Raw genomic sequence first — 11,520 nt, forward strand, 5'->3', positions numbered from 1 at the left:
CATCGTCACCGATCTCTATGCGCATCTTGCGGTCTTTCTCCTCCAAGGTATTGAATAAAATTTTATCGCAGGGCATGTAGAATGAGGCTCCATTGTCAAGAAACCGACCACAACCCATCATCGATGACACCATGCATGCGATGAGGATAAAGTCCATCTCAAACTGAGAGGCTAATGCCTCACCTTCGATCCTTCTGAGGATCCCTTCCTAGACTTCTTCGATGGGCAATTAGTCACATAATATCCCATCTCATTTTTTTTTTTATTGTATCATATGAATTCGATTTGCACATGCAACCCCGAACTTCAAACTTCGAATTCTCTTCTCCATATACTATTCATAGCTTCGATAAACTAGGCTTCAATACCATGTAGAACTTTTTCCACAAAACCTTGCTCTAATACCATATACAATTTCCTGCAAATTCTCTACAAATCTACCTCTGAGATCTTTGTAGAAAATCTGACTATAGATTAACTCGATAATGCAATATACCAAAGCAAAATACTATAACCTACTTCTACTATCAACTTTGCGGAAGCTTAAAAACTTTGAGCAAGATCAAGTTGAACACATATAACCAGAAGAAGAATCAATACACATGAAACACAGAAGAATACTCTAGGGAAAGCCTCAGCTAAAAACCCCACTATCTGTATTATCATACAAGATGGAAATACATCAAAATTACACAAAGATTTAGTTCTCACAACTATCCAGCTCTCAGTACAATCCTCCTGGATGCTCACAGGCAAACAAGGCTTCTCACAAACCTTCTCCTCAGCCCTCCAAGCCTCTTATTTCCTTGCGCAGTTTCTCCTGGGTGATCTAGTTGTTACCCAATGTAGCACTAATCTCACACACTGCCCCAACACACTGTCAGAACTGTGCAATCCTCAAGGAACCTTGTTCCTTCTGCATGGATGAGTTTCCTTTATAGGAAAATTCCTCCAACTGATAGTACACTGTCCCTGTCTTTAATCTCAACTGGGTCTTTTTCTGAACTGACATGCATGGGTTATTTATGAGATAATCTTCAGTTATCTAGAGTACACTAGTTTGATGCATGCATGCATTAACTGACTGAACTCACAATTAGTTCCTCAAACTGTTTGGAACTAATTTAACTGGACATAACTGAGTTAACTGAGATAACTAATTACAACTCAAATACAACTCATCCTTATCTCCTTAATTAAGGGATAACTATTGCATGACTTCACAAAGGCTTCTAGCTTGAATTTCTCCAACTAATTAACTCAAGATGAATTAATTAATTAATTATTTATGAGATAATCTTCAGTTATCTAGAGTACACTAGTTTGATGCATGCATGCATTAACTGACTGAACTCACAATTAGTTCCTCAAACTGTTTGGAACTAATTTAACTGGACATAACTCAGTTAACTGAGATAACTAATTACAACTCAAATACAACTCATCCTTATCTCCTTAATTAAGGGATAACTATTGCATGACTTCACAAAGGCTTCTAGCTTGAATTTCTCCAACTAATTAACTCAAGATGAATTAATTGATTAATTATTTTTCAAGAAGCTGGTGAGAGTAAATTCGAATTTTAATTCTCAATTTTAATTCAAGGAAAAATTAAAATTGGAATATTCTGAATGCTATTTTTAGCATTTCTTGTTGCTATTCTCAATAGCAAGTGTTCCTCCCCTACCATATTTGTTGGGGTGTATGGCAAGGAAGGAACACTTCCATATTTGATGACTACTCATATAACATTGGCCGAATTGGCACAAACATTTGTGCCTATTTCATGGAATATTGATAGGTTCAGGGATCTCTTCAACGTGATCCAAAATCAGAGATGCATATATAAGCAAGTGGTTGAGCTTACCCCTTAAACTTGTGCATTGTATTTTATATATTGTAGATTTAATAAATATCTAACAATTTGTTAATGTTATTGTTAAGGTGGATGGAGAAAGAAATCAGAATAATAAGAATTGCAATGTCACAATAGGATTTGAGCAATGCAAAGAACAAAATTTCCTTGCACACTGAGTATCATCTAAATAAATTTAACAAATTCAAAATGTTTGATTGGCAGTTGTGTGTTATGCATTCATATCTTAGAAAAATATTTCTTTCCAAAACATTTTAAATTATCATTCAAAAAATTTCTCCGAGTTAGCCTATCACTTGTTATGGTCGAAGTTTATTGGGGCTTGCAAGGGTGGTTTATATTCAACTATATGACTGACTCCTTTATCGAGGGGAAATTTATGAACGAAAGTAGGTATAGCACAAAAGAAACTTTTGTGAAAGTCATCCTAGAACCTTACTTTGATTTTTTCAACATAAGTGTGCTCTCCTATTGCTTGCTCCCTGCAAAAAATGTTCAATGGTTTTTCTACCCACTCTTGTAAATTCGTTCTCCTGCCATTGGTCAATTCCAACATTAACCGACCATTAACTGACCATTAGCCTACGTTTGTCACATTAGGTTGTTGGTCAATATTTTTCTTTATTCCAATGGGGATTGATTAAATAAACTTCTCATGTGCTTCAGTGAAGAAATGTGTAAGGACTACACCTATAACGTTATTTGCCCATAAATTTTTATTTTTATTTAATTAGATTAACCGCATGCAACATAGGTAACCACAATATAAGGAATAAGACACTATATATATTATTTTAACGAAGTAGAAAGACAATCCTAAGATAATATACTACCAGGAATGAGACAATTTAATAAATTCCATTTGATATTTATTTATCAGGGCACAATAACCATAAGTGAATCACATAATCAACATGCATCAATATGTAATACACATAACACTTTAAGGTCAATTCATCCATAATTCAATTATACAATTTAATGAAATACAATAAACATATGGTGGAAATTTATGTAAATCGAAGTATCATTCACCGAAGGGATGGAAGCTTGACTTGACTTTGTTGATTCTTGCACTCCCTTGTTGTAGGTTTTAACCCCATACAGAAATTACCTGCATACGAATTCTAAAACACAGAAAATAAACAATGCGATAGCATAACACATATACACAGAGATTTTCCCCTGGATCACAAAACCGGGACTACCAGCTTGATTTTTCATTACGTTCCTTTCAATGTTATAATACATATTTATACATGCCGAAGCATCCAATACCATGGACCGAAAACCATCACGTCCAATACGATGGACTGAAAACCATCACGTCCAAAAAACATGTGCGAAAATCATGCACAAAACCATAGGTGGGTCCACCCAACCTAACATAGGGTCCAAAACCAAAATTTTCTAAGGCACTGCCCTGGACCCCATAGAGTGGGGTTACAGGTACCCCTCAAACCCCCTATGACCTCCCCCCCTCTAACCCCTGATTAACTACGTGGGCTAGTCGTGGAAAGAATATAACACAACTCAACATTCTCCCACTTGTTGTTTTCTTTCTATAGGGGGCCACAAGAGAGCTTAGTCATTTATCCATCCCTGCAATGCCCATTGTTTCTCTACACCAAGAGAATTTCTCAGAGCTCACAGATTTTTTCAATGCATCTGCAGTATTCTTCATTTGTCCACCTTCACCAGCAACACCTTTTTGTCTTCTATCATATCCCTCACAAAGTGATACTGAACATCAATGTGCTTTGTCTTTGAATGATATGCAGGGTTCTTTGTCAGGAAATTGCACTTTGGCTATCACAGTCTATCCTTATAGCTCCATGTACTAACCCCATACTTGAACACAATCTCTGCAACCAAACTGCTTCTTTGCTTACATGAGTGGCTGCCATGTATTCTGCCTCTATAGTTGATAGTGCCACTATAGATTGTTTCTTACTCATCCAACTGAATGGACCTCCAAATAGGTTAAACACATACCCACTTGTAGATCTTCTCTGATCCATATCTCCAGCCCAACCTGCATCAACAAAGCCACGAATATCCAACATTTTGTCCAATCCTGGTCTTCCTTGGTAGCACAAACCTTAATCACTAGTGCCACGCAAATACCTAAAAACCTGCTTCATTGTTGTCCATTGCTCCTTCCCTGGTTTTGACATAAACCTGCTCAATACTCCGACTGCATGTGCAATTTTTGGTCTAATATAGATCATTCCATACATCAGGCTACCGACTGCACTTGCATATGGAACACGGGAGATGTCCTCTTCCTCTTCTTGTGTCTTGGGACATTGTTCAACAGATAACCTCACACCTACAGGAATAGGAACCTTCACCGGTTTACTATATTGCATATTACACCTTTGTAGTATTGTCTCGACATACTTCCTTTGGTTTAACCAGAGCTTCATCTTTGCTCGATCTCTTTTAATTTCCATGCCCAAAATATAGTTTGCAGCACCAAGATCTTTCATGTCGAATTTGGAGGACAATTGGGTCTTCAAATCCTAGATAATTTCTTTGTCATTTCCAACCAGCAACATATCATCCACATACAAGTCCAGATAAATAACATGGTCACCAATTAATTTAAAATACACACAGTGATCTGCTTTGCTTATGGTGAAGCCAAGTCCCCGTATAAATGTATCAAATTTCTGATACCACATCCTTGGTGCTTTTTCTAACCCATACAGAGATTTCTTTAACTTGCATACCAGTTCTTTCTTACCCTTCACCACAAAGCCTGTTATGCTCTTAACCTGCAAAATGATACCCAAATACATAATATGTGAAGAAAAGATACCCAGAACACAGAATAGCAATGATTTTATTATTCGGAAAGTAATGTTCACTTGTCTCTTCGAGGGGGCAACCTCCAATAGAGCAGAGATCGACTACAAAATAAGACACGATGCTCCTCGCAGGGAGTCTCTATCCTTTATATATGACTCATACATGCAATACCACGGGCCAATACCGTGGGTTTTATTAATACCATCTATCTAATACTACGACCCATTTGCAACTAACTGTGGTTCCGTCATTAATTGTGGATTAACCACTTACAATTATTAATATGGGCTTTATCGACTCTTGACTATGACATGATCCCATTAGATAAATAAGGGGGTTAGGGTGGGACCCTAACAAATCCTGCAGGTTGCTTCATGTAGATTTCCTCTTCCAGATCCCCGTGAAGAAATGTTGTCTTCACATCCATCTATTCTACCTCAAAATCAAAAGCAGCAGCAACAGATAAAAGTAATCTAATAGAAGTTACCTTGGCAACAGGAGAAAAAGTATCACCAAAATCAATTCCCGACACCTGGGAATAACCTTTTGCTACCAACCAAGCTTTGTATTTCTCCACTTTTCCTTCTCCATTTGTCTTCTTTTTGAACACCCATTTGTTGCCAATGGGTTTCCTTCCATCCGGCAACTCCACCAGATCCCAAGCCTCACTTTTGTGCAAAGATGCCATTTCATCAACCATGGCCTCTTTCCAGAGTTTTCCATCCTCTAAGTCCACTGCTTCCTTCACAGTTCTGGGATCATCATCAGTAACAAACAAAGAAAAAATTGAATAGAAAGCAGATGGACTATACCTTTCCGGCTGCCTTCTTTCTCGAACTGATCTTCTCACAGCTGGAGTTTGTGGCTCTTCATCTTCCGATTCCTCCTCTGTTGTAGAGTCTGATTCTTCCTCCTTTGGCTCAAACTCTATCTTCTTAGGTTCCTTTGGTTGGACTTCATGTTTAATAACATCTTTCACCTCTCTGAACACCACATCTCGGTAGTACACAACCTTCATTGTTACTGGGTTCCAAAGCTTATAACCCTTTAAACCATCCTTATACCCAATAAATATGCACTTTTCAAATTTACTATCCAACTTGGTTCATTTATCCTTTGGAACATGTACATATGCATCACATCCAAATACCCTTAGATGTGAAAGAGAGGGTTTCTTACCAATCCATACCTCTTGTGGAGTCTTATCCTCCAACGCTGATGAAGGTGACCTATTGAATAGGTAACATGTAGTATCCACCACCTTTGCCCAGAATTCTTGTTCTAACCCAACACCACTGAGCATTCGTCTTGCCCTTTCCATCAAAATCTCGTTCATTCTTTCTGCAACTCCATTATATGGAGTAGTCTTCTACCGTGATATACCACACTTCTTATAGAATTCTTCAAATTCCTTGTTGCAAAACTCTCCACCATTATCTGTCCTCAACACCTTTATCTTCTTCTCTATCTGATTTTCCACGAGAGCCTTAAATTCTTTAAACCTATCAAAGACTTCAAATTTCTTCTTAAGGAAATATATCCATGTATTCCTTAAGAAGTCATCTATAAATGATACATAGTACACAAACTTACCCAGTGATGGAACCTTCACAAGTCCAAACACATCACTGTGCACAAGCTCTAATATCTGTTTCGCCTTCTTACTACCAAAGGGGAAACTCACCCGATTCTGCTTCCCATATACACAATTTTCACAGAAATCAAAATCCAGAGAGCTCTTACTCATACCTTCTACCATACCTTTACCATGAAGTATTCGAAGGCCCTTCTCTCCAATATGTCCAAGCCTTTGATGCCACAACATGGTTTTTTTTCTCCAGAGACCACTAGATTTTCTACTCCATTTTCAGGAACCATAGAACTATTACACCCATCAATAACAGTGCTACCTTGCAGCTTGTACAGAGTTCCAATCTGAACTCCCCGCATCAGTACCAGTGCTCCCCGAACCATTTTGCAGGTATCCTTCTCAAACACTGTTTTTACACCTGCATCATCTAGCTTGCTTACAGAAATCATATTTCTGGCTAATGTAGGAATATGCAGAACACCCAGAAGTGTTTTAACCCTTCCACCTTGCAACTTCAACTTTAATTTTCTGCAACCAATGATTCTAGCCTTCCTGTCATCCCCCAAGAAGACATCACCACCATCATATTTCTCATACTTGCAGAACCACTCTCTATGGGGAGTGAGATGAAAGGATGCACCTGATTCAACCAACCATGCCTCATGATCTACATGTGTACTTGAAGAAGCCAAGTACACATCCCCACCTTCATCTGAGGTGGTTTTTGCCTCTGCAGAAGGAGCATCATCAGATCCCTTTCCTTTGTCGGGAGCTTTAGATTTACATTCCCTTTTGTAGTGCCCTTCCTTTCCGCATTTACAGCACACCACCTTTACAGGTTTTCTTGGAGATTTAGATCTCCCACTCGATGACTTATTTTTGTTTATGTTCTAGGACCGTCCTCGTACAGACAAGGCATCACCATTCTGGCTCTACATATTTTTCGTCTCATCTCCTCCATCAGCAAGGACGAGACTATTTCATCAAATTTCAAAGCAGTTGCATTGCTACCTATTGCAATAACCAGATTATCCCACCAATCTAGTAGAGAACACAATAAACTGATGCAATTATCTTCATCTGAAATTTTAATATCAAATGATGTTGACTGACTTACCACAGTATTAAATGCATTCAGATGCTCTGTCACCGAGTCTCCATCTTTCATCCTTAGGTTATACAACTTTTTCCGCAGGAACAATTTATTAACCAGAAACTTAGATTAGTACAAAGTCCCTAACTTGTCCCACAAAGCCTTCGCCGTAGCTTCCCCTGATACATTCAGTAATACTGAATCTGAGACACACAATCGTATTGTGCTCTTTTCCTTCTGATCCAACTTCTTCCATTCTTCATCGGACACTCCCGTTGGTTTAGTACTCGAATCTACCGTGATCCACTGATCTTTATCTACCAACAAATCCTCCATCTTGAGTTTCCACAACTCAAAACTCTGACTATTAAATTTCTCGATCTCTATCTTTCCACTGCTCGCCATCTTCTTTCACCAACAGAATCGATCTCGCAAATCTCCCACTGAACATGGTCTACCATAGGCCCGAGCGAACTCCCTCAGCAACAAAGGCGTCCCCTTGAAGCCAAAACAACTCTGATACCAAATGTCGGTTTTAACCCCGTATAGAAATTACCTGCATACAAATTCTAAAACACAGAAAATAAACAATGCAAGAGCATAACACATAAAACACATATACAAAGATATTTTCCCTTGGATCCCAAAACCGGGATTACCAGCTTGATTTTTCATTATGTTCCTTTCAATGTTATAATACATATTTATACATGCCGAAGCATCCAATACCATGGACCAAAAACCATCGCATCCAATACCATCGACCAAAAACCATCGCGTCAAAAAAACATGTGCGAAAATCATGCACAAAACCATAGGTGGGTCCGCCCAACCTAACATAGGATCCAAAACCAGAATTTTCAGAGTGGGGTTACGAGTACCCCTCAAACCCCCTGTGACCTCCCCCCCTCTAACCCCCTGTTAACTACGTGGGCTAGTCGTGAAAAGAATATAACACAATCCAACACTTTTGGTTGACCATGTCTGACTATGGAGGATGTATCGTCCCTGGCCGAATATTTCCAACTCACCAGTTGACCTCCCAACCTACTCCTTAGGTACTCTTGTTCCCCACGGACCCCCTAACTGCAATGGGGCTATAATATTGTGGAGAAGTGCTAGCTAGTAGTGGAGATCACTCTTTGCATAAGAGTTCCCCCTCTCAAAAGAAAACCTTCACTATACCAAACTCACTATAGTTGTATTCATTGTCAAACTAACATTATCTAGTTCATCCGACAATAGGGATAAAGGTCCCTCTCCCATATCTTGCCCCTTCTTTTATAGGAGAATTCATAAGTGACACTTGGCACTTCATGCATAATTAATTATTTTTATTAATCCAAAAATTTAATTATTCACCCACCCATGTGTCACCCTCTCACGAAGGCTCTCTAAAATATTTTACTTAAATTTCAATTCAAAAATAATATTTTTCCTCACCCCAACATGACTCCCTATTACTTCTCCTAGTTGTCTCTTGATCCCCCTTTTCTTCTCCTTAATTTGTGTTCATCACTGAAGTCAACTAACAAGTCTCAGACTTAGTCTCCCAACTACCTCCTAGTTTAACTCAAATTGACTCTTGGAGACTCTTGTTTTGGCTCTTGCCACATGGAGGTTCTCTAAATTTTCACTAATTTAATTGATAAATTTATATTTTCATCCGTTGTCCTCTTTTCTTAATGTCCCAAGTACCTCCTAGTTTAACTCAAATTGACTTGGAGATTCTTGTTTTGGCTCTTGCCACATGGAGGTTCTCTAAATTTTCACTAATTTAATTGATAAATTTATATTTTCATCCATTGTCCTCTTTTCTTAATGAGGTTAAAATATTGTAATATTAATCTCTCTAATTAACTATATATCCCCCCACCCTCCCCTCTCATTTGCTTATTAAAACACTTATGCACATTATCTACCTAATATTTCCAAACATGGGAAGGGTAGAGTTCTTAAATGGTACAATCTTTTTATTTTACTATTCTCCCTTTATCCCAAGTTTTATTCTTGATTTAAATACCTTGGTTCTAAAACCTCATATACCACCTTATGTGAAGTAGTAGAATTTTCATATCTTGCTTATTTTTCAGTATTTTCTTATTGTTGCTAAGGGTGCCAATTCAGTTGTTCCCTTCAAGAACTTCCCTTTGAACTTCTAGAGATGACACGCCAAGTATTTTCTTCTTGATGTCAATGGTTCCAATTCAGTCATGCCCTTTAATAACTTCCCTTAAAGCTCCAAGGCTGCCATGTCGCTTGCCCTTCAAGCATCCAGTGACTGCGAAGAAAAGATCTAGGTGCAATGATGAAGACCGATATTGTCTCCTATGTTGCCCTCTATAGTGAGATTAATGGTGTTTGGGATCGAGGAATTCACCTCGATGTGTTCCCCCCAGTAAAATCCTCGTGAGTGACCCAATCTGTGGCCTTCCCCCACAACATCATGATCTTTAAGGTGAAGTATCCCACACCTTCCATCCCAAGTCACATCGAGAGTGCTAACAGGGGAGATCAGGGACAATGTCCCACCCCTCCCATGAAGTTCCCTCTATATGTACAACCTTATCACCCATGTGTAAATCATTCTACCAAACAACTAACATGTGTCTGCAGCCACTATAATGTCAATAACATCCACAACATAATTTCAATTTGAACTTTTAAAATTTTCATGAGACAATAATATGTAAATCAAACCAAACCAAAGGATTCTAACTCATCACATGCAAGTGCACCTAGTTGGTCTTCTAGCACACTCAGTGATCATCAGTAATATTTGATTCATAATATTAATCACCAATATAATTTTATATGTTAAACCATCATCATGACATCTTTGTAACTGAGAGAAAGAAGCTAATGTAAACAAGACAACATAATGAAACCATCGCATGACTAGACAATCATCATATAGGTCCATCATAGCCATTTCCATCATGGCATCAAATTGTCACACCACGATTATCATAACATCGACTAATAGTAAAATTCAATTACCTAGATTCTTGACCTGAGGTCCTCAAAGAGTAATGTATAATCCCTAAGGCTATATCAAGGCTAACGTAATATCATGGTCAATAACCGGAGAGGGGCATTACAAAGTGTGCCATACCTTCTGCAATGCATAGTCAATTTTCTCCTTAAGTAATTTTTTAGGTAATTATTAACCTCTCTCCCACTACTCTTGAATTACTTCCAAAGTTAACATTTACGTGAGCATATTGTATAAACTTGGGTCCAAAACTATTGAAAACAGAACCAATGTTGTAGCCTAGTGAAAATTTTTCATTATTTATGATAGAGTGGAAAATCAAGTAAGCTTAAAGAGTAATATGCATCACATGGAAGAGACAAAGAGGCACAAAAGTAGTAGAGAATCAAAAAAAAAACACTTGTATTATATATATCCCTCCCAACTTCATGGAGTCGAGTACATACATATTTATATCCATGTAGACAGTTACAACAATTTCATTTTCTCACCTAATTTATCTTAGTCGACTCGACAAAGGTGTCGACCGACTTAAAATAAATCTTTATTATGTCGACTCAACTGGGCTAGACAACTTAATCGACTAGCCCCTCCAACAGGGTTGTAATATTCTAGATATGTTTCAAAGGAAGATATTAATGCCTTTCACAAGTCACCAAGGAAAACAAACCACACTTGCATAAAATTAAAGATCACACTTATAGAATCGAAATATCACACTTCTACCTAATGGGCTTATGAATCTTAATGTTGTAACTCCCAACACAGGTAGAACAATCCACATAGGGAAAAAGTAAATCACACAGGAAGGAATAAACCACACAAGGAGTAAAGTGGTGACTTGCTCAAGTTTTATAGTGATCTTGGTCCCTAGGACAAAGATGTATATGCAATGTTAGAAAGTTGGTAAATTAGAATATACAAAATCCAATCAAACAAAATGTATTAAAAACGATATTGTAAATGTGAAAAAACCATAGTAATGAAAAACAATCTTCAGAAAATAGAGTAAGTTGCCTATTCAAATATGTGAATTGTAGCAATATAAGGAAACAAAACTACTTGTTAGATTCATCAACAATGTAAAGAAACCAAGTTATTTATTTTGGTTAATGTGTTCCAAAAACATACAAAACTAAACAAGGAAGGCT

Source organism: Pinus tabuliformis, chromosome 7 (assembly GCF_031772625.1).
Source record: "Pinus tabuliformis cultivar Carrire ecotype Pingquan chromosome 7, CPIR1, whole genome shotgun sequence".
Lineage (NCBI taxonomy): Eukaryota > Viridiplantae > Streptophyta > Pinopsida > Pinales > Pinaceae > Pinus > Pinus tabuliformis.